General features: G+C 40.0%; 1 pseudogene; it reads left to right on the top strand.

The window, feature by feature from the left end:
* LOC116488607 overlaps positions 1 to 21,995 on the top strand; it is a 45,031-nt pseudogene that overhangs the window by 5,707 nt on the left and 17,329 nt on the right.

The following is a 21,995-nucleotide window of genomic DNA, read 5'->3' on the forward strand; positions in this document are numbered from 1 at the left end:
ATACAAAGAATGTGCTTTCTTACCTGTCACAAGTGAGTAAAACAGCTGGCTTTTTAATTGTCAAACTAGGCTGGTTTGCATTGACTGATTCTCACTGATGCAGCTGGAACACTGGAATCAGGGGCTACAATCTTTACAGAAGAGACAGGCGGGGAAAGAGGGGCAGGGATGTTGAGAAATGGATAGATTGCACAGGGCTGGCTCTGGGAAACAGACAGGCTGAGAGCATGTGGGTAAAGGTTAAGGACCAGACCCATAAAGGACACCTTGTGGTTGGGGTCTCCTGCAGGCTGCCTGATCAACGGGAGCCTGTTGATGAGGCCTTCCTGCTTTAGCTGCAAGAAGCATCATGCACACAGGCACCCATCCTGATGGGTAGCTGGTTCAACCACACAAATTTCTGCTGGGAAGGCCACACAGCAGGCTGTAAGTGATCCAGAAGATTCTTGGAGTGCATTGAGGATAACTTCCTCATCCAGGTATTAGGCAACCCAACCTGTTACTGGACCTGGTGCTCACCAATGAACCTGTTAAAGGGGTTATTAATAAACTAATATAGATATTAAGGGATTCTGGAGGTACACTGGCCAGAAAAGAAAGGCCAAGAAGAGTGTAACATCCTCTGATAAATGAGAAGGGAGAATTGATAACAAGGGACATGGAGAAGGCTGATGTATTCAACAACCTTGCTTCAGTCTTTGCTGCCAGTCAGGTTTCCCACACACATCTCTTGAATTCCTGAACCTCTAGGCAGGGGCTGGGGGAGCAGAGTCCCTCCCACAGTAAGCAAAGAACATGTTCAAGACCTGGTGGAACTGAAGATGTACAAGTCTATGGGGCTCGATGCTGTGCATCCCAGGGTCCTGGGGGAACTTGCTGATGTCATTGCCCAGCCACTCTCCATCATGTGTGAAAAGTCCTGGCAGTCAGGTGAAGTTCCTGGTAACTGGAAAAAGGGAAGAATCACTCTCCTTTTTAAAAAAGGATAGAAAGGAGGACCCAGGGAACTACAGGCCTCACCTATGGAGTCTCAAGTCTGTGTTTGGGAAGTTCATGGAACAGATCCTCCTGGAAGCAGTGTCAAGGCACATGGAAGACAAGGAGCTGTCTGAGACTGCCAGCACAGCTTCACCAAGGGCAAATCCTGCCTGACCAATCTGGTGGCCTTCTGTGGTGGTGTGATTTCATGAGTCAACAAGGGAAGACTGACCGATGTCATCTAACTGGACTTTTGCAAGGCCTTTGACACATGACATCCTGATCTCTGAATTGGAGAGAGATGCATTTGAAGGGTGGACCATTCAGTGGATAAGGAGTTGGCTTGAAGGTCACACCCAGAGAGTGGTGGTCAATGGCTTCATGTCCAGGTGGAGGTCAGTGACAAGTGGTGTCCCTCAGGGGTCCGTCTTGGGACCGGTGCTATTTATTGTGTTTATCAGTGACATAGTGGAATTGAGTGCACCCACAGCAAGTTTGCAGATGACACCAAGCTGAGTGGTACAGTTGATACAGCAGAAGGAAGGGATGCCATCCAAACGGATCTAGACCAACTTGAGAAGTTGGCCCATATGACCCTAATGAGGTTCAACAAGTCCAAGTGCAAGTTGCTGTACCTGGGTCGGGGAAGTCCCAGACATGAGCACAGACTTGGGGAAGAACTCACTGAGAGCAGCCCTGTGGAGGACTTGGGGTTTCTGGTGGATGAGAAGTTCAACATGAACCTTCGGTATGCACTTGCAACCCAGAAAGCCAACTACGTCGTGGGCCACATCAACAGAGGTGAGGCCAGCAGGTCAAGGGAGGGAATTGTCCTCCTCTGCTCTGCCTTCATGAGGCCCAACTTGGAGTGCTGCATCCAGGTCTGGGCCCCCAGCACAAGAACGATGTGGATCTGTTAGAGCTGGTCCAGAGGAGGGCCATGAGGATGATCAGAGGGCTGGAGCACCCCTGCTGTGAAGAAAGGCTGAGAAAGCCGGGACTGTTGAGTGTGGAGAAGAGAAGGCTCCAGGGAGACCTCATTGCAGCTTTTCAGTACTTAAAGGGGGCTTATAAAAAAGGCGGAGAGTGACTTTTTATAAAGGAAGATAATGGTAGGACAAAGAGGAATGATTTTGAACTAAAAGAGTGAAGATTTAGATTAAAAGGAAATTCTTCACTCTGAAGGTGGTGAGGCACTGGAACAAGTGGAGTCCCTGCCTGTGGCAGAGGGGTTGGAACTGGATGGTCTTTAAGGTCCATTCCAATAAAAGCCATTCTATGAAAGGTCTGGATTGAGTAGCTGTAATAACCTCTACTGGTAATCCTACTTTGCTATATAATAGCAAAAACTTTAATAATACTCAAAAAATATAACTGAAAAGTTTTGGAACTAGAGTTGTCACACCTAGTTTTATGTTTACCTTTAAATACCTTACTTGCATGAGCTAAAATAACCCATTTCTTGTACTTACTGAAAACAGAAAGGAAGGAGAAGTTGCATTTAGCAGAAGTAAGAATGATTTGTATGGCAAAAACTGATGCTAAATTGGTAACAGAACTTAAATACTTTATATTAATGATCGTTTGTAACTGTACAGTGAATGATGGCCCTCAGATGGCAGGATCTCATCTGTCTTACCCTGGTGCCTTTCCTGGAGGTCCAGCACAGCTCTCAGGTCCACAGCAGATGAAGCTTGATCCTGACTTTATTCCAAGCCCAGTAAGTAATGTGGCACTGATGTTTTATGAAAGTAAATTTGTGCTCCATTTAATGCCATTGCATTTACATGGCTTGGTTTACAGGTTATGTTGCAATTTTTGTATAGTCTTAACTACATCGACTGTTTACTTTGTGTTGTCAGTTTGGAATAACTGAGTAGTACAGAGTGCTAGGTTTATAACTGATGAGGCTTTATAACTTTAGCTGGCATGGGACATACCCACAACTCAGTATGTTAATAGGAATTCTCAACAAGGTTCTCCTTATGACAGTAAGGAGTACTGAAGGATTACTTGCATTCTCTGCAGCTGGTCACCTTTCCTTTCCACTCCAGAAAGATCCAAGACTTAAACTTAGTAACAGGTAGACACCTAAAGTAGGACTGGTGCAGAGCACAGGTATGTGAACTCTAAAATTGCAAGCATGGAAAAGCTGAGAAGTCCCATGCTCAAAAGCCGCGTCACTGTTTGCAGGAGTTCCTCGGGCAACCAGAACTATTTGCTTGAGCATCTCTCCACCCTTGAAAGGATTTCAGTAGTTCAGGGTATACGTAATGCTTAAGCTTCCTACAGGTTCAGAAGGCTCAGTTGTTGAAGCCTGCCTGAATGTGCACTGGTGGGACAAAGCCTTTTCTTTTTAGAATTGTGTTAGAGGAAAAATAAAACAAGATATGGATTGTCAATCTTTCTTGAATAAAGTAGTCTAATTATTACCCAAAGGAATAACTTGTCAGATGCAGGCTCTATTTACCTTATTTTTTTTATTGGAAACAGCTGATCAAAGTAGGAGGAGAAATGTGCTGAGCTCATGGGGAAAGCACACTGATGCATGCACTTACACAGGTTTTGATGATCAGCCGAACGCATTAAAAGGTCCTTGGAGAGTCAGGATTCTTGAAGCAGGCTATCTTGTAGCTTTGATGCAGGACTTTCTACTTAGATGCATTAACCACCACACTGTAAGCTCGTCTGGGTGGAGGAATTTTCAATTCCTCTGAAGCAGTATTACTGTACGGGAAAGGGTTTGTGTTTTACCGGCAGGGGGGAAAATCACTTGTATAAAATCCTGATCCTGTTTAGTAGGGTGTAGCTTTGCTTCCTTATATTGGGATTTTCCTTTGTTTTATGCAGTGATGGCTTAACTGAAAATATCTTGGAAAAATATTTTTTTTTGGTAGGTAATCATTTAGAGGTTAATGTAATAGTGCCCTGAATAGGCTGACCATTCTTAGTGTTTCAGTATGGTGCTTTTACTTAAGAAGTACAAAATCATCTTGTGTAATACATTTAAGAAAAAAAAAAGTCATCAGGGAAACGGGAGGTCTGGCACGAAAGTGTGGACTGATGTCTTGTTTCAATTACACATGTAGAATAAACAGCCTTGACTATGACAGTGATGTTAAAATAAGTTAAAAGGTTTGTTTTAGCAGCACAGAGAGGATCAAAATGACATGTTTAAAAGAAACACGATCTGGGTCAATGTCTGCAGAGGGCAAAAAGCTAACTCAGAATGAGGAGTAAGTATGACCATGTGTATTTCTCTTGTTATATTTACATTATACAATTACAGTAGTGTTGCCAGATAAATTTACTTCTTATCTGTAGCCATTGTTGATTTATATTTTCTTACATATGTTAGAGGTTGATATGTTCTCTGACAACATCTATGAAAACTAGCATCTGGGCTTTGTCAACAATTATTTCCAAGAACAATGATGTATTTAGGTCAGTTAACTGCAGAATACCGTGGTGCATTGATCCTTTGCAGAGCTAAGTCTTGAAAGTGGTTTGCTTCCTTCAGCCAGCAGACCTTTTTAGAACAAAGCTTTTATCCCTTCTAATGCAAGAGTTAGTGATAAGTATACAAGCCAAGCAGGCAGGGAAAAGTAATCAAGCAGAAGATATAACAAGCTCCGAGGAATGTACTGTGTATTTAAATTGCAATAAAAAAAACTTTAAGGAGAATGAAAATGTTACAGGCTGTAGATTAATTCCAGTATGTTAGGAAATACCTCTTGGACAATGATCAATAGACTCCATGCTGACTAATTGTGTTTTTCTTCTGTTTGCTTTCCAGCAGAGGCTTCTGAAGTTCCCCAGCTATTATTAGAAATTCATGTGCAGTGTAAAGATACAATTGCATGGCATACTAGCAGCAGTGGCAAAGGCAGCTTCAGAAATTCCCTGCCTCCTTCCTCTTTCTCACAGCTGTTAGGCTATACACTAAAATGGATTGCTGAAAAGATAACTCCTTTGAGGATGAGAAGGAATAGTGGTATCATCTCAGTGATCCAGTTTATGGTGTGGACCAATATATCCGTTTATGTAACTTCAGTTGTACCTGAAAAGTATCAGACTTAAGCATGAGGGACTGCAGAAGTGATAGTATAGAAAGTGTACACAAAGAGAATTTGTTAAGTAGTAAAGCCAGCTTCATGAGCATTTCATGAAAATAATTCACTAGTGTTCAACCAGAATAAACCTGCACTTGATTAGAGCTGCTTCACCAGAAGTTTTCTGTGATTGCTCTCCTTTACTTTTTTTCCAGGAGAGAGCTCACAACATGGTAGTACAACTCAGGGAATGAAAACACAGTTGCAGAGTTGACGTACTACCTTATGGCCAGACAGGCTTTTCTTGAGGATTGAGTACTACCTTCTAAATTGCAGTGCTGACAAGCTAGGAAGATGGTACTCTCTGTAGCTTATCAATCACTTTTTTAAACCATCCTGTGCACAGAGCCTAGTGGGGAGGAATTGATGGCCAACCCCTCCAACTATTCCAATCAAATGAATTACCCACACATTCATTTATTAAGAACAGCATCTGGCACAATTATGGCCATACAAAAGATAACCTGGTATATGTGACATCTGAGTAAGGTGATGCACTCAAGTTTGATCTTGGAGCTTGGAAGGCCAGATTCAGTAACAAGGCTTATTTCCACAGCCACTCTATTCCGTTTGCTGGCTAGACTCGCCTGAAAATGTCTGACTCCAGCATTCAACATGCTTTGAACAACTCCGTTGTTCACTGTATATAGGTCTGGTCAGCCCCTATGTGTAGTGTTACCTCTGCAGGGTTCCAACAGGCAACTGTAGCTGTGAGTTACACTGCTCAGCTGTGTCTATATAGTTTCCTAGTTCTTAGCTATCCTAGAAGTTTGTATGTGATGGGTTTATGGCATCTCTATATAAGACAATAGTTTTACTTAGTCTAACTCTTAATGGATGTAACTGAATGCACGGCCAACCTTTCTCATACTGTTCTTGCTTCTTATCCATCAGATTCAAGTAAATGAAAATGACAAAGCTTCTAGGTGAGGGCAGATCTATGCTACAAACACAAGCGGACAGGTTTCTCCTCTTGTCACTACAGACTGCGTAATCCAAGATCAAGGTAACTGTCCTTGTTACCGCTTTGGGGGAAATGAAGTAAATATATGTATATATAACTACATTCTCACATTTGTCACCTAAAAATGGTGCTTCTTACTCTAAATTGGACATAAAATGGGAAAATTGCTCCCAGGTATGTGTGAGAGGGGGAGTAGAGGGGGGAGAACTGAATTTTTAAACTTCTGGTTAATTCCAGTGAAAGCCATGAGATTGCCTTGCCCTCACCTTTTCTATCCTTATTGAAATTTAAAGTAATATGCATAATTGACACAACTTCTCTTAACATAAATTTTTTCAAGGTTTTCAAGTAAAAAGCCCTCTTCAGATTCTTCTGAAAATTTAAAAGATAGACACTATAAAAAGCACTGACTCTATTATCGTTGTGTTTTAAGATAAGAATTTTGGAAGATTCTATTCAAACCGTAGGGACATAGTGTGAGCCTGTCTAGTTGGCTTAATGTTTTCATTTGGCTAGTGTACCTCCATTTGCTTCAGCCTAGACCCTGTAAGTACCATATTCCGTGCTCTTGACAGCAGACTTGATACTTTAATATAGATAAAACCGATGGTATCGTTTAGTCCAGCATTAACTGATCAGTGCTTGGGTAAGCTTGGTAAGCTATACAAAACATACCAACGCATCAAGATTTTTGGACATTGTCTGAGAACAGGATAATGCAGTTCTAATGAACAAAGAAATGCCTCTCAAGAAACTGAGCAGATCTGCAGACTGATGGTTTTAAAAAAAAAAAAAAAAAAAGGTAATATAAGGCAGTTTCTGAACTGCCTTGGACTTCCAGTGCTTGTCTGCCTTGCAGAATGCCATTTCTCATTGAGGGAACTGAGCTAAGTGTGCTACAAGAAATGGAGTAGTGAGTTAGCACGCTGTATCTTGCAGGATATATGAGCCTGGTCATGTTAACACTAGTACCCTACCTTCTGACTTAGAGCTAGCTCATTAGTGTGGTCTTGACAGTAAGTATCAGTTTGTTGCATTTTGTTATATGCAGTGTTGACATTCACACTGGGTATTTCATCCATATCATATTATTTCCTTTTAACATCTCAGATATGGATATTTTCAAATCAATCTCCATTGAGATTCTCATTAAACTCTTCTAAAAAGATTTTCATAAATCTCTTCATTAAACTTGAACAGCAAGAAAATATTTGCCTACAGGGGGAGGCAGTGGGCTGATGCATGAGATGGGCAGAAGCTTCCATGGGAGAACAAAAACTATGTATTTAACTTAGGATATGCTCTTGTTGTTTTGTTGTTGTTTTTCTGGTTTGTGTTTAGGACAGGCAGATTCCTTTTATCAGTCTTTCACTGTGCATGCTTTGGTGGGTGTTCTAGGTCATGCCAGCCCTTGTTATTATATCCAATGTTCTACCTACTGCTTCCTGTCATGTTCAGACATGGCCAAACAGACTTGCATTCCACTGGCAGCTGTCATCCAGCCTTTTGCTATTGTTCTGCAAAATGAGGTGAGGACTAACAGAGTATTAGTCCTGTGTGGTTTTGTCTCCTAAACGTTAATGACTTCTTCTCTGGTTGGGTGGGGTGGGAGGGTGTCTTATCTATGACTGTGAAGGACTTAGAGAGAGTAGAGAGGTAGCTGCAAAAGGCTATAAGTTGCACTTGGGTCATGATGCAACTTCAGGGGATAAAAATCTTTGAAAAGGTACAAGAGTGGTAACTGTAATCTGAACTAGCAGGTTCCTGGTGTTGCCCCAACTATCACTACTTTATGCAGTGACTGGCGGCTGCTAGAATTACATAGCTATAGGCAAAGACATTAAAAGAAGATAGCCTTGGACGGTATCAACAGAGACTAAATTTATTTTACTACATGAATAGTTACATTCAAAAAATCTTATTTTTCCATTTTGTTCTTTACAATATAAAGAAGATAAAGGTAATTTCTACTTGAGCGAACTGAGTCATAGAAAGCAGACAAATGTAACTACCCATTTTTAGCAGTCATTTGGAGACACTAACCTAATCAATTTTTTTTCTCACATTTCCATCTACAACAGCCCCTCCTATTCCAAGTATAGCCCTAGTTCATCTGCAAAATAATTCTGCTGATTGGCAGAGTCCTGTGACCTCAGGATAGCTGTTACATGGGTACACGGTTTCCTGGCGTCCCTAATGGGTTGCATCAGTAGCAGGGATACAACCAGTTTTCAAGTGCAGCTTGTAACTGCATCATCTGTAGGGTTGTCATTTCTTGTCCATAACTGCCTGCCTTCTTCATTGTGCAGCTTCTAAATTCTGCAACAAAGGTCCATAGATGGCATTTCCTTTTCACGTGCAATGCTAACTAACTTTCAGAGCATTGTTTGCTGCAAAAAAAAAAAAATGGGGATCTCATATAAGTTATGTGATTGTGTCTTCAGAAACTCCCTCATAAAACATGCACAGAAAAGCCTAATTAAAATTGCGCAGACTTTCAGTGTTGTTTTTTTGCAGTCTTTGATTTTCTTTAACTTTGCTTTATTGCTTGTAAATTCTTTGGTTTTTGTTCGTGTTGTGTTTTTTTGTTTTGTTTTGTTTTTAAATAAGTTGGAAAAAAGCAGATGTTGTTCTTTATCTGGATGGATAACTTCCAATCCAACAGACTTCTGTAGTTTGAGTTAAGATTTTTATTTTAGCAGGGAAGATAACTACATAGTTATCTTCTCTGGGGCCCACAGGGAAATAGGGTGTATTACTTCTAGCTCTGCAGATAGCAGGTCTCACCATTTGTCTGCTAGACAGCAATTTTGGGTTTCATTCCAGTTCTTGAGAGGAATGTGTGGACTTGGCTTGCTGCCCCCTGCATTTTCTCCTAGATGAAACTCCTGCTGTTGCTTCCCCACTCCTTCACCTTACCAGACAGCCTTTGCTATTTAGTCCCTTTACCCCTCTTCTATGCCCATGTGGTTCTGCTGTCACGTTGGCTCTTCATTTGCATGTCTTTCAATCTGCTTCTAGTCACTTAATGCTTCCCATACACGGCTTCCCTGTCTCCTGTACAGTGTTTGGACGAGTGATCAAGTTGCTTAAATTGAAATCTCTTCTGCATACATAAATTAGCAGTATGTACAAACACTTGGCCAAGTTCAGGAGGATTTTTCCTGTGTTGGCAAAAAAAAAAAAAATAAATGTATGCAGTGACCCCCTGCTTCTAAAGAGTTAGTGCTCTCAAGCTGTTGGAAAGGTCAGCAGAATTCATTAATCTGTAAAGAGCAGTGTTTTTTCCCTAGCTTCTTTATCGGAAGAGGCTAAAAAACTTAAGTCTGAAAAATGTGTCTCAAAATTGGCTGAAGTCCAGTGTGGAAAAATTCAGTCTAAACAGTTGTAGCTTGGTAAAGTTTTAAGAGCTGAAGAGATGGTGTTACAGTAGGAAGTGCTGGGGAGTCTTAGCTGAGGCAGTTTTTCCAAGGCTTGCCTATGACCTGTCTTCATTGCTGCTGCCAAAATAAGATCTTACTCTTAAGATTTTCTTAAAAAAAATGAATTAAAAAGTGGCCTTCCATATGGGATTTATAACAACTTCAATTCTGAAAAGCTACTTAATTTAAAGGAACTGGGCTTTTTATGGAGGTAAAATATATTCACGTGCTTATTTGTGTGTCTGAATTTCCTACTATGGTGCTTTCTGCCTGGAACTAGTGACTGCAAGGCACAGGAAGATTTTCCCTTCAGGATGTCTATCCTATCTTGTGGATGCCTTTAAGTGCCTTTTAACAAGGTTAGCAGGTGATGCTCATCACATGTTACAGGGCTCTGTACAGTGGGAATCTGTCTAATCTCTTGATAAACAGCATGTTATATATAGTAACATCACAATTTTTTTCTTGCCTTGTAATGAATAATATCAATTCATTCATCTTCATTGCAGCTTCAGCTGCAGACGTGCCTCCACTGTTAGTATACAGAGCACTAGCACCCAGTGAGTTTCAATTCTGTTCCTTTTCAAAGGAGTTTAAAAAAAAAAAAACAATGGCTACAAGGGTTTAGTGGACCATGGCTGTGAAATGCCCACAAATGCTTTGTGCAGCTGGTAATATGATGAGGAACAGCTGAGAAACAGACACATCTCAATTGAGCTGTACGGACTTGAGCAAACCCACACACTATACAAAATCCATTATGATGCACGTCTTTCTGCGTTAGTAAAGCTGTATTTGAAAAGCCACGGGCTTCCATGGTCACCAAGTGACTTACGAGTATTCCATAAATATAACTCTTCCTTGACTGGCATTTTGCTCTCATTACCGCTTATAGTTGAGGATGAATTTGAAATAGTTCAAAGATATATTTGCATGTTCAGTGGTCTGTTGCCATATGTGACTCTCTTTCTATGCCATTTCTGTACTAGGTCAGTTAGAAACAATGGGAAAAACTTAATGTGCTTCCATATAATTTGAGGATACAGCGTGGTCTTCAGATGTCTTGTTCTTCCGTTCTCCAATCCTGAGCGTGGGTTTTGATTTACTGAGGGCTGTTGTTTGCTTGTTTAGTTATTTTCTTTCTTAATTGAATACATTCACTGTTCTGGTGGATGACTTGTAAGCAGTGGTGTTACGTGTTGGTACACACTGGTGGGTTGTGCACTTGCGTTAGACTCACCTGCTGGCTTTACATTGTAACCAACAGAGGGATTTGTTGAACTGTTCTTGCCTGTGCAAGCAGCAGGAGCGAATGCCTGAGAGATTCTTCATTTCCAGTAAATGAACACGAGGGTGTAGGAGAAGGTAACTGGGGTCCTACAAATGTATGTGTAGTCAAGATTATAGTCATCACTTTGAGTCAACTGGAATTTGATCTTTGAGGATTTGTTTCCTTTGACTTAAGGGGTGGAGTTAAAAGATCCTGGGATCATTTCCAAATAAAAAGTTTAATTAAGTTCAGTAGTATTTCTCAGAAATATTCCTTCCAGCCTGGAGCTCCAGACTGGACAAAGATAATTCAGTGTTTCATCATGTCTGAAAGGTAGACTTAAGTTTTTCAGTCACTGTGGGTTCTTTTGGGGAAAGTGGAGCATCTACACATACAGGACGGTGTTCTGTCTCCAGAAGTCATTTGGAAATGCTAGCTAGCATACAATGGGAATAAGTGTGGGTTTTTTCCTTCCCAAAATAGGGTCTGTGGGAAAAAAAAAAAAAAAAAGGACACAAGAAATACACAAACTTGAACATTTGGGCATTTTTGGAAGATGTGTGCAAAAGATATCCCTGTGTCCAGTAAAGAATGGGATACAAGTTACCCCTGTGGGAGAAAATAAGAACACAAAGGAAAATCAACACAGTGCTAGGTAAGGGTGTTAAATGAAAACAACCTACGCATGCATTTAAATCAGTGCAGTGTTTCAGGAAAAAAAAAAAAAGAATACAGGATTTTTTCCTTCAAAGAAAAGGAATCTTGAAAAAATACAGGAATGTAATGGAATGAGAAGACAAAGATGCTGTGGCTTTATGGCCTGTTAAAAAAGCCCCATGCAATTGAGACTCTGTGGAGTGGTGGTGTGTCTGAGAAGTTCCATAATACCTAGAAATTTGGAAATTCTGAGTAGGGAGGACACAAGACCAACATAAATGAATACAAAGAAGGGCATAAAAATACACCAGTAGGCTGCAATATCAGTCCTCAGATCAAGGGAGGAAAGCTGAATTCCTCAACAATTGATAGTTGAGATTAAGGAAAGAACTAGTACAGCTAAGATGCCAGATAGCAAGTGCTCACTTGTAACCTGGTGTAGCTGTACCATGAGAACATTCTCATTTATGGCAGCCATTTATGGAAAACTTAAATAGATGTCATACTGGTCTTGCTGAAAAAAAGCTCGAGAAGGTGTGTTTGTGTCAGTGGTGTTAAATAACAAGTGAGAACTAATTTAAGACACAAGTAAAGACTGTTCAGTAGAGATCACTGACTGCTTGTGTTTGATATCCTAAGAACAGCCAGATAAGTAACACTTAGCACATGGACACTGAGCTTCAGAAGAGCAGAGCAAGTGAAGTGAGAGAATTCAGAAAGGCCCTCGAGTTGAAAGAGAGGCAACCTCCGTGGAGGGCGTGCAGTCTCTCATAGATTACAAATGACAAAAAGCCTTCCACAGCCGATCTAGAAAACTGTAGACTAGTGAACCTTACATGCATACTATATATCATTAGAAACTAAGGTCGTTAGAACATTCATGCCTCCTCACCCCAGCCAGTGTCTTAACAGCTCTAGATGTCTCTGAATCTTTATCTATATTAAGTCTTCATTTATTATTTCTCAAAAATAAGAGTTCATTTTCACTCCCCTGATTTGGATGATCTATGAAAAGTATTTGTTTGTTATAGATTTTGACAATACAGTATCATTGTTTGACAGAACTTATTTTTAGTCCACCAGTGCTTTAGCAACAGTCTGTAAAAATAAACCAGCTCTCACAGTTATCATCATGGACAAAGCTCTACGTGAATTTGTTTTGGAGATGCGCAAATGTTTCCAGAGCCTGAATAAACCATGTGATCTTGGTTTAACATTTAATACCACCTACTTAAAAAGTTAGTTAAAAGAGTATTTCAAGTTTTAAAATCAAATATAAAAAATTCCAAAAATATATATATAGCTTTAAATATTAAAATATCTAGAGTGACTTTCTTTTTTGTTCTTTAGTAGTTTTGTGTTGTCACTCGCTACAATGTTATTTCTTATTTATTTGTTATTTCTTCATAGAAATATTCTGTGGTGGGAAATTATTATTTCACGTTTCTCCTCAGTAGATTAACAAGTTAAAAAGATAAAACTGGAATGGAATTATTTCTCAGAAATTCTGGTGTTCGTGAGCTGAAAGCCATTTAACCTTTTCAGAAGAATACTGAGATATGCTGGTGGCCAGTGCAGCTGAGCTGCTTGGAAAGCCATGTGTTTTTTACAGGGATGATAGTGCATTTCCTAGGTAGAGCCCTGTCAGTACTACAAGGTTAGCAGAAACTACAAACTGGGTGAGGTGAGTAACTAGCAGGTGATGCAGTGTTACAAAATCTCTTTTCTGTTTCAAGAACAAAGTAACAGTGTGAATTTTCATTTAGACCCCAAGACTGTTGAGTGGGTTTGAAAGAAGTCATTCAAATGTTGAATAAATTTGAAGAATTCAGGGAAATCCCTACACTCTTGTGATCTACTATGGGATCGGTGGGGACTCAGATTCTATAGTTAGTATTTGGTGGCCAGTAAGAATGGCAAGCAGGCTGTACCTTCAGTTTGAAACACATTTTTATATAGGCTCATATTTATTAATGGTTCTGTGCTTGTGCAGAGCTTTGGTTTCAGGGAACTGAGGAACACTTACATTGCAGGCAGTACAAAATGATTTAATGGAAATACCTTACTGATTCTTCCTTTCCATTAGGGATGCGTTAAAAAGCACATTGCAGAACAGAAGTGCTCACTGATAGCATCTACCCACCATAAAAAGCCATCATTTTATTTTACCCTTTGATTTTTTTAGTTAGTTACTTGCAGGAGGATGTTCCCCAATACTGTGTGAAAGACTAGCTAATTTAAGGGCTTTCGATGAGGGATTCTATCAAAAGACTTTTAAAAAGCAAAGAGCAAAATACATTATGTCAACTAGGTCATGCTTGCCTGCATGCTGGCTGACTCTTGGCGGAACTCAATAGATCATGTCATGACATCCCTCTGCAAGAGCCACATCAAATCTTCCTCTGTACGTCCTGTTTATTGGCATGTCTTTCTATGTTCTCCTCCACTGTAATATCTACTAATTTGCTTTCTGTGGAAGTAAGACTTGCTGGTCTGTAGCTCTAGGATCGCCCAGAAGTTCTTTGTAAAGTTTCTTTTTATATTGGTACCTTCTTTACTTTTGAGCGCTGAAGCTCACGTAAGCAATTAGTTTTAAGCAGTTCAGCAATTTTGCACTGTGAGTCTTTTTAGGTAAGAATCCCATGATTAGGCAGTAAATTATCCTTACTACTGGAAATATCTTTTTAAATAGCAAAAGATGATAGTAAAAAAAAAAAAATCTGAAGGAAAGGCTCTGAAAGAGCTGGGCATTTGTTTTGCTCTGCTGTCTCTTTTGAAATATCGTTTTCAGTGTTGGCTTGTAAATTTGTAATCCTCATATGGGACTTGACATAACTGAGATTCCACTTCATATTCACCTCTAGTGGAAATGAAATGTCAGGGCTTATCGGATGTTTCATGACCTTTTTCCTTTGTGTAAACTGTATATGACTCTTTATATTGAAATTATTCAAAATTGTCGTGTGTTTGTAGACAATACTGAACTTTTCTTCTCCATTGTGGGTAACAAAGCCTTCCTCCTCTCAAATGAGTACTCCATGGCAGAAAGAGCAGCTGTTGACCAGTGAAGAGATAGCAAAACGTTATCTCTGAATAGTAACTAGGGCATATTGCATTGTGTGCTGTGCTGTGCAGTTTTCTGAATTGTCAAAGATCCATCAGTGTCTGAGTTTTGTCAATGTGTTTTGGGCATACTTTCAAAGTAATCTGTGCCTGTTGTCATGTTCTTCTAAAATGCGGTGAGTGTGTGATGTAACTTAATAGTTAGGACGCAGTCTATGTTGAAATGCTTCTTCACCCTCCAGGAATGGGGAGCTATTGAGCATTCTGTACAGCAGAGTTCATTGCCTCTGTTTAAACTTCCAGAGATGGAAGTCAGTGGACCAGAAAGAAAGCACATGCACCAGTACTGCCTTGTAGATTCCAACTAGGCCAGTTATCTTAGACACAGGGCCATGCTACAGGACATTCCACCATGTTCTTAAGACTGCCTTAGTGTTTTTACAACCAATCCATTGTTGAGCTATTTGGAACAGTCAGTCCATGTAGAAACTGTCCAGGTAGCATTAGCTTGTATCCTGAACTCATCACTGTCTATCTGCTCTGTTAAATGTGAGCCTAAACGTTACTATTTCAGATGTTAAAACGTGTTCCAAAGCACACCTGTTAACACCTTCATTTGAGAAGGAAATGTGAAACTCTGGTCTTGTGGTCCTGAGTCCACCTGGAATCTAGAAATGAGTTGTTGAGCCGTGTTGCTCTTACAGTGCTTTTTTTTTTTTTTTTTTTTCCTCCTTCCTCCTACTGACTAGCTCCAGGTTAATGTTGTGGTTTTTTGTATAGCTCTCTGGGGTGCCTGACTGCCCCATGCATGGTATAGAGAGCCCAGAACTTGTATGCATTTCCAGGTGCCTTACCTCGACAGCTTTATATCACTCAGGAGGCCAGTGCCTGCGAGCTAGGTTTTGCAGTGCCTAATTTAGAGATGCATAAATCCTGTATTAGATAAGGCTTTCTTTATGGAGTATGCCCAGCGCTAGTCTGCATTTGGTAGTAAAGCATGTGGAATTGGATTGCTTCCCAAGGCTTCATCTTCTAGGAGAAAGTTTTTGTTAGCCTATTGGGCTGTCACTACATGGTGTAACAAGAATGTAGAGCCAAAGTTAGCAAAGGTTTTGACAGCACAGCTTTTCCTAATTCAAGTAAATTTCCTTATTTATTTTTTCCCATTTTTGTTTTCAGTGTACACTTTAAAATACTCTTCATACTTCCATAGTGTGTTGCTCCATGCATCACTGTTGTTACAGTAAGAACTTAATTCTGAAAGAGATGGGGACAGTGACTTGGAAAATTGACATTCGTATATACCTTATTCATATTTTAATCAGAATCTCTGATTAATTTGCGCAGTCTTGAAAGGTTAGACTGGGAAAAGTGCATTTCTAAAGATTTAGGTTACGATGATGTAATTAGTTTCTGATAAGTTGGAAACCATCTATTCTCCAGGATGGTCGTGGCTGAAGAAGAACCTGACTAAGCACCAGTAAATATCAAGGGGAAAGAGGGAATTAAAAAATAATAATCATAGCCACTTATTTGTTTCACCAACAAAAATTACACTCATTAAAAAAAAAAATTACATTGGCTATTGCTAGATACATCTGTAACTCAGAATAGCTCTTCGAATGCCACTTGACATTCTGTGGGTGCATTTTCCTCTACAGGCTGCATGTTGCTCTCCTGAAATGGTGTTTGTCTCCATTTATGCACTGGCCAAAGTTGACCATAGCAACAGCAGCAAATTAAACATTGTAAGGCTGCGAGCTCTAACATTAAGGCTGCAGGGATGTTACTCAGTTACCTTGGAAACTTCACAGGGTCAGCACACCCTGCTATTTAGTTAGTTCAGGATGAAAAGCTTTATTTTTTTTATACTGAAGCTATTCTTGCATGTTCAGTTTATGCATATTTTATTTATCTGTCCAGTAGTGCAGAATCATATTGTGAATAGAGCAATGTAATGTATGTAATTTCAAAGGGAAAAAAAGTTTTTATTAAACTGAATAAGAAGCTGATGTTGTTTGATCTTATTTATTTGTATTATTTTAATGTTTAGATATATTCTTAGTATCAAAGTGTTATTTGGATGTGTGGACATGCTGCATCTCAAGTGAAGGTCAGCAGCATGAGGCTATATCTAGGGCTTAATCATAGCAGGCTCTAATGCTGTCCTGTAGGAAAACAGGGGAGACTAAGCCTTCTACATATGTCCCTTTACTCTGTGAGAAGGGATCCTTCTCTTCTTGTAGCACAGGTAATAAATGTGATGGAGGGGCTGCTTTTCTATTTAGTGTTTGACAGAATCAGGTAATCTGTGCTTGCTAAATAGATGCAGAGATGATGTCCTCAGCCCTAGAGTAGAGGAGCAATAGTACAGGTTTTTGTCCTTCCCAGGACTGCTTAGCTCCTAGCTCTTTGCACAGCCCCTTACTTGTGATATTCAGCAGCAGCTTAATCTTCAAATAAAAGAGAGGAGTGTAGCTGCATACAAACACTCTTACTGTTGGGAGATCCTGGAGTCTGCCTGAAGCATCCAGCTATCATAGCAGTGAAAGTATTCATGGAAGGGAGACTCAGAATATAAACACTCCTACCTGATGTTATACTTTTAAAATAACAGCTAGTTTTGCTACTGACCTTCAAAGCTAAGCTTCTGTGTCATGGAAAGGACTTAAAAAGGATATTAAACTCACCCCAAATATCCTTGCTTCAGAGATTAAGATATCCTGTGCTGCTTTTTGTTCACATAATAACAATTCTCCTTATTCTTTCTAAGTATTCCTCTAACAGAGGCAAGTGACCAGTTAGAGTTGGCTTGTGATTGTAGCATGACACTTCAGGTATTCTTACTTCTTTCCGATTTCAATGGAAGTAAATTAACTAGGCCTAGAGGCATGTTTACTACTTACCTGCTTGCCTTCTTGAACAATGTTAAGCAGAACTATTTAATACACCTTGAATTAAAACACATGTAAGCTTGGCTTAAAAAGTCACAGCAATACCTTCTAACAAAAAAAAGGAACAGCTCCAGGTTTTTGAGAAGGAAAGAAACCCTCCATTCAACAGGCCTTTCATGCTGTAAATCTGAAATCAGTAAGATACTTTTCTCTCAAATGCTGACAAAAATTATATGTATACATTGTCTACCTACCTCTGTGTGTGTGTGCGCGTCTGTACAAAATAACAGAAGAACCCCATCTGTTTGGCCACTGAAGCTGACAGTAGCCACAATGATCCTGAAATCCATGAAGGTTTTGGTTTTGTTCTTTCTGCAAAGGTTTGAATAACACTGGCAATGCTCTCCTGTGGCAGAAATTCATCCAGAATTGTTGCTTAAGAGATTACAACACAACACTATACTTAGATTTATTTACTAACTTAAATATTTGCTCCCTAAACCTAGAGCTGCGTGTTCCCTGAGCCCTGTTTGGTGAGTTGCCTGACCGGCTATCCTGAGGATATTCTAGAGTGTGTTAGAAACAGTCACAGCTGTGTTTGTGAAAAGTGGTCGCTGGCTACTCTAAAACAGATTTGATCTGCCAGTTTATCCATTATGTTTGCAGGTAATAGGTTGTGCCTGTATTTTAAACTGGTGTTGGATTTATTGTGTATTTAGCAATCCTGAAAATTTTTATGTGTGTCAACTAACACTGATGTGACCATACAAAACATGCAGAGACTAGACCTGTCAAGAAGTCAGTAGTAATAGTATTTAGAGCCCAAAGTCTGTCTGCTGTTTTGAAGATACTTCAGGGCTTTCCTGCAGTGATTTGCAAAAAATAAAAATAAAATGCGTTGCTAATTTCATTTGCTTCTGTAAACTATGTCGCTATCTTTTATTTCATTTTCTGCTGAGTGAATGTCAAGCCAGACATCTTAAATCAGAATGCCTTCTTATGGAAAATCAAACTCCCGATTTTATTGTGAAACTTCTGTTATCAATAAAGCTAGACTACCTCCTCTTGTAACTTAACATTTCTGTAGAAAAGGTACCTTAAACTTGTCTATTTTTCTATGGTTTTACAAGTAATGTGACAATGCCAAAAAATCTCAGACAAGGACTGCAGTGCTGGACCATCTGTGATACTGATGTGTGGGAAATGGAGCTGTGGATTAGTCCAGGCATGAACCAGTATCCTCTAACGTGACTTAACATGTGCGTGTCACCCTCAGCAGCCCTAAGAGGGGGCTGAGCTGCCCTAGGGTAGCTTTGTCTCCTTCTTCAGTTGTTCTCACCTTGTGTGCGTGGCTCTGCACCAGCTTGCAGCACCAGCTTGCACTTTTGCTGCTGAGTATAGGTGTATCTCTCTCGACTGAGAGATGTCCTGCTTGAGATCTGATTCTTTAAAGTGTTAACATTTTGAAAGTCTGTTGTTCAGCACAGTTTCTTGATTATCCAATTTCATGCTCCTGCTTATATCATCAGTTAATCCTGGCTGCTGACCTTCACTTGAGATGCAGCATGTCCGTACATCCAAATAACAGTCACCACTTCAAAGCTGAGAAGTGCTGGAGAGAGCTGCCTTGTTAACAGTTGGTATTCCCAACCTGGCATCATGACCAGAAGCAATTGTGTCTCTATTAATCCTGGATATTAAATTTTTTTTTCCCTTCTTCTGCCACCAGTAGGATATGGAAGTTCTAAAGAAGTAAGCTACCTACTTCTGGGCTTTCTTTGTGTCAAAATTTTATCAGTATTTCATGTATTTCCCCCATCCCCAAACTTCTTCAAATCCTTCTACTTTTGATTAGAGCAGCCTGCATTTGCACTCTTCATGCTGCTAGCTCTATTCAGTAAGTTGCAGCATTCCCCTTAAGAAGGGAATGCTGACTGAATATATATTTTGTGGACAGTCTGACCTATGATGCACTGATATCATTGATTAGCTTTCTGTTGATTTTGGTACATGCTGGTTCTTATCCCTGTGCAGTGCCACCTTGAAGCTCACCTACCATGCATGCCCCAGTATTTTTCCTGCTACCATGTATGCAGGTGAATGTTTGGCCTGGGTGCGAAGGATTTTTGAACAAGAAGGTTTGAACATACTCCTTGCATTTCACTGAGATCTATAAAAATTGGGTTAGAGCTAAGAGAGATTGCATCACAGGGTTGACGCTTCGGCCATGCTGCATTATGCAAACAAATAAAATAGATGAAAAAGCGTTATTACAGAATATACGTGAACCTGCCGTGACCTTTTTAGAGGATGCAGTACAGACTGGCTCAAGTCATATCAGCTGAGGAGGCTCATAGTGTTCAACATCCAGAAATCAAGAATCAGCAAAGTTGCTTCTGACTTCAGAGGGAATGGCTTCTGATAAAAGACAGTAGGAACATCACAAAGGGAAATGCTTTCATGACATTTTAATGTGAACCAGTAAAGCAACTCAAAACCCGGGGATTGTTTGTTGACTGGTTAATCATTCTCAAAAGCAATCTGTGATGGTATAATAAAAGAGAACAAAATGCTTCAACAGTCCTAGAAAACACAGGCAGTTTGGTTCATGACCTAGGGTTCTTTTTTGTTGTTGTTGTTGTCCCCGTCCCCCCCCCCCCCCCAAAAAAAAAAAAAAGCGCTACGTTTCAAAATTTTCTGATTATCCTGTGGACTTTATCTTTCTACTGTACAAATGAAGCTCAAGATTTGCAGATTTGCATGGGGCAGCGGTACTAACCTTGGACAACAATCATCTCCCCCGATCATTAAAAAGTTACATTGTGTAGCCTCTCTTAAAATGCTTGTATAAATATTTTAATAATCAGACTTACATGAATGTCAATGTAAATAGCTCTAGAAACACTTTCTGGATTTTGTTGCCCCACACAGCTTGTCTGTGGGATGAATTGTCTGAATTGAGTAACTGGCAGTTGTGTCTTTATTTCAGGTAATCAGTTGTGCAAACACAGTGTGTTTAATGGTTGCTGTAGTGAAGTATAAAATGTTTTATATGCTAGAGTACTGTAGAATGTAAGTTTAAGGAACTATCATATTATAAGTCATCAAGAGATATGTATCTGTGCAGCTTTCCAAACCCGTGAGATAATCTTCCTTTAGAAACAAATAGCCCTCATCTAAACACATCAATTAACTAGTCTCCTGAAATCTCAGATACTAAATATGGTTCTTTCATGGGATGTGCTTTCAAAATCATTAGTACTGAGATAATTTGCAGTTGAACAGGCAATTTGTCATGTATAGCATACGGTGTAACATTGCATAGAGCAGCTATCTCTGTAAACCAGTGAAGTTCTTCAAAAGTATATGCCAAAACAGCTCGCAAATTCCTCATCTGGTGGGGAAGAGGAGGAAGGGATTGTGATAGAGGTACTGATGTAACTGAAAATTGCACTCCTGGTACGAGTTTTCGCGTTCCCCTTGGATGTAGCCAGATTTGCAAGTTGTGTGGGTCTCATTTCAATACACACTCCTGTCATTTTAGTGCTGGGGTGTTAAACGTATTCAAATGATCATGGAGTCAAAATCTAGGCAAAAATATTGTTCCTAATGCAGATTCATCAGGTACTAATAGGGTGAATGTTGTGGGGGGCTAGGAGTCCACACTGGCTATGAGGCAAAGGCATTTTGTACACTGCATGTGGAGATTTGACTTGCAGCACAGCTATGAAAGGTTTTCTTGTAGCCCAGTATGTGAGTCTGGCAATGAAAACAGATGGTGTCTATTTTTCAGTTTGTTGCATGATAAATAGTTAGTTCTCGTCACTGTTTGCATATACCTTTTTTATTCTCCAGAGACTCTCTTCTGATTTTCTCTTTAGAATGCTTTTCCAGAGATGTGCCATGATGAACTTGAGCTTCATCGCAGTCCTTGTTCCTACACTTATAATTTCCAGCTGTGGCCCTGATCCTGCAATATGAAAAGAGTGATACTCTGCAGGCATCACAGGGAACCCTCAGGAGTAGGTCAGGTCTTCACTTTTATAGCAAGCAATAGTAATTCAGCTCTCTGAGACTTTAAAGCACAGGTTATAGTCCCTCTGGAAATTTTTATGGATGTATTTCATCTTGGAGCAGTGCCACCAATGCCTATCTTTTGCTCTCTGATACAGCGCTGACTCCAGAGAGATGTTCTGGCTGAAATATTTCCAAAATAACTCTTGCTATCCCAGCTATATTTGGACTAATAGTGAGATAAGTTATAGTTTATCAGATCAGCTTTCAGGGCTTGCACTGTAGTGGGGCCCTGAGGCTTCAGAGAAGGGAAAGTTTATGCAGGTCTTCCACAGCGTTTTCCATCTCTTCTGCCCAATCCCCTTTAACAGAAAACCATACTGTTCTGCCTCCCAGTGCAGCTGATTCTTTCTGCTTCTCCAGTCCTCCAGCTTACATAAAAGGAATCTATTTACGAGGTCAGATTTATCCTACTGAGTAGTAGTTTTAGTCATCGGTTTTGATAAATATTTATAATTTGATAGTGCTGGAAAGCTGACAGTCAATGCTTACATGTCCAGTTTTGTGAGGACTGTCTCTGTGCTCAGTCAGGTGATCCAAACAGGTAAATTGGAGAAAGGA

The sequence above is a fragment of the Aythya fuligula genome, chromosome 4 (genome assembly GCF_009819795.1).
Source record: "Aythya fuligula isolate bAytFul2 chromosome 4, bAytFul2.pri, whole genome shotgun sequence".
Taxonomy (NCBI): domain Eukaryota; kingdom Metazoa; phylum Chordata; class Aves; order Anseriformes; family Anatidae; genus Aythya; species Aythya fuligula.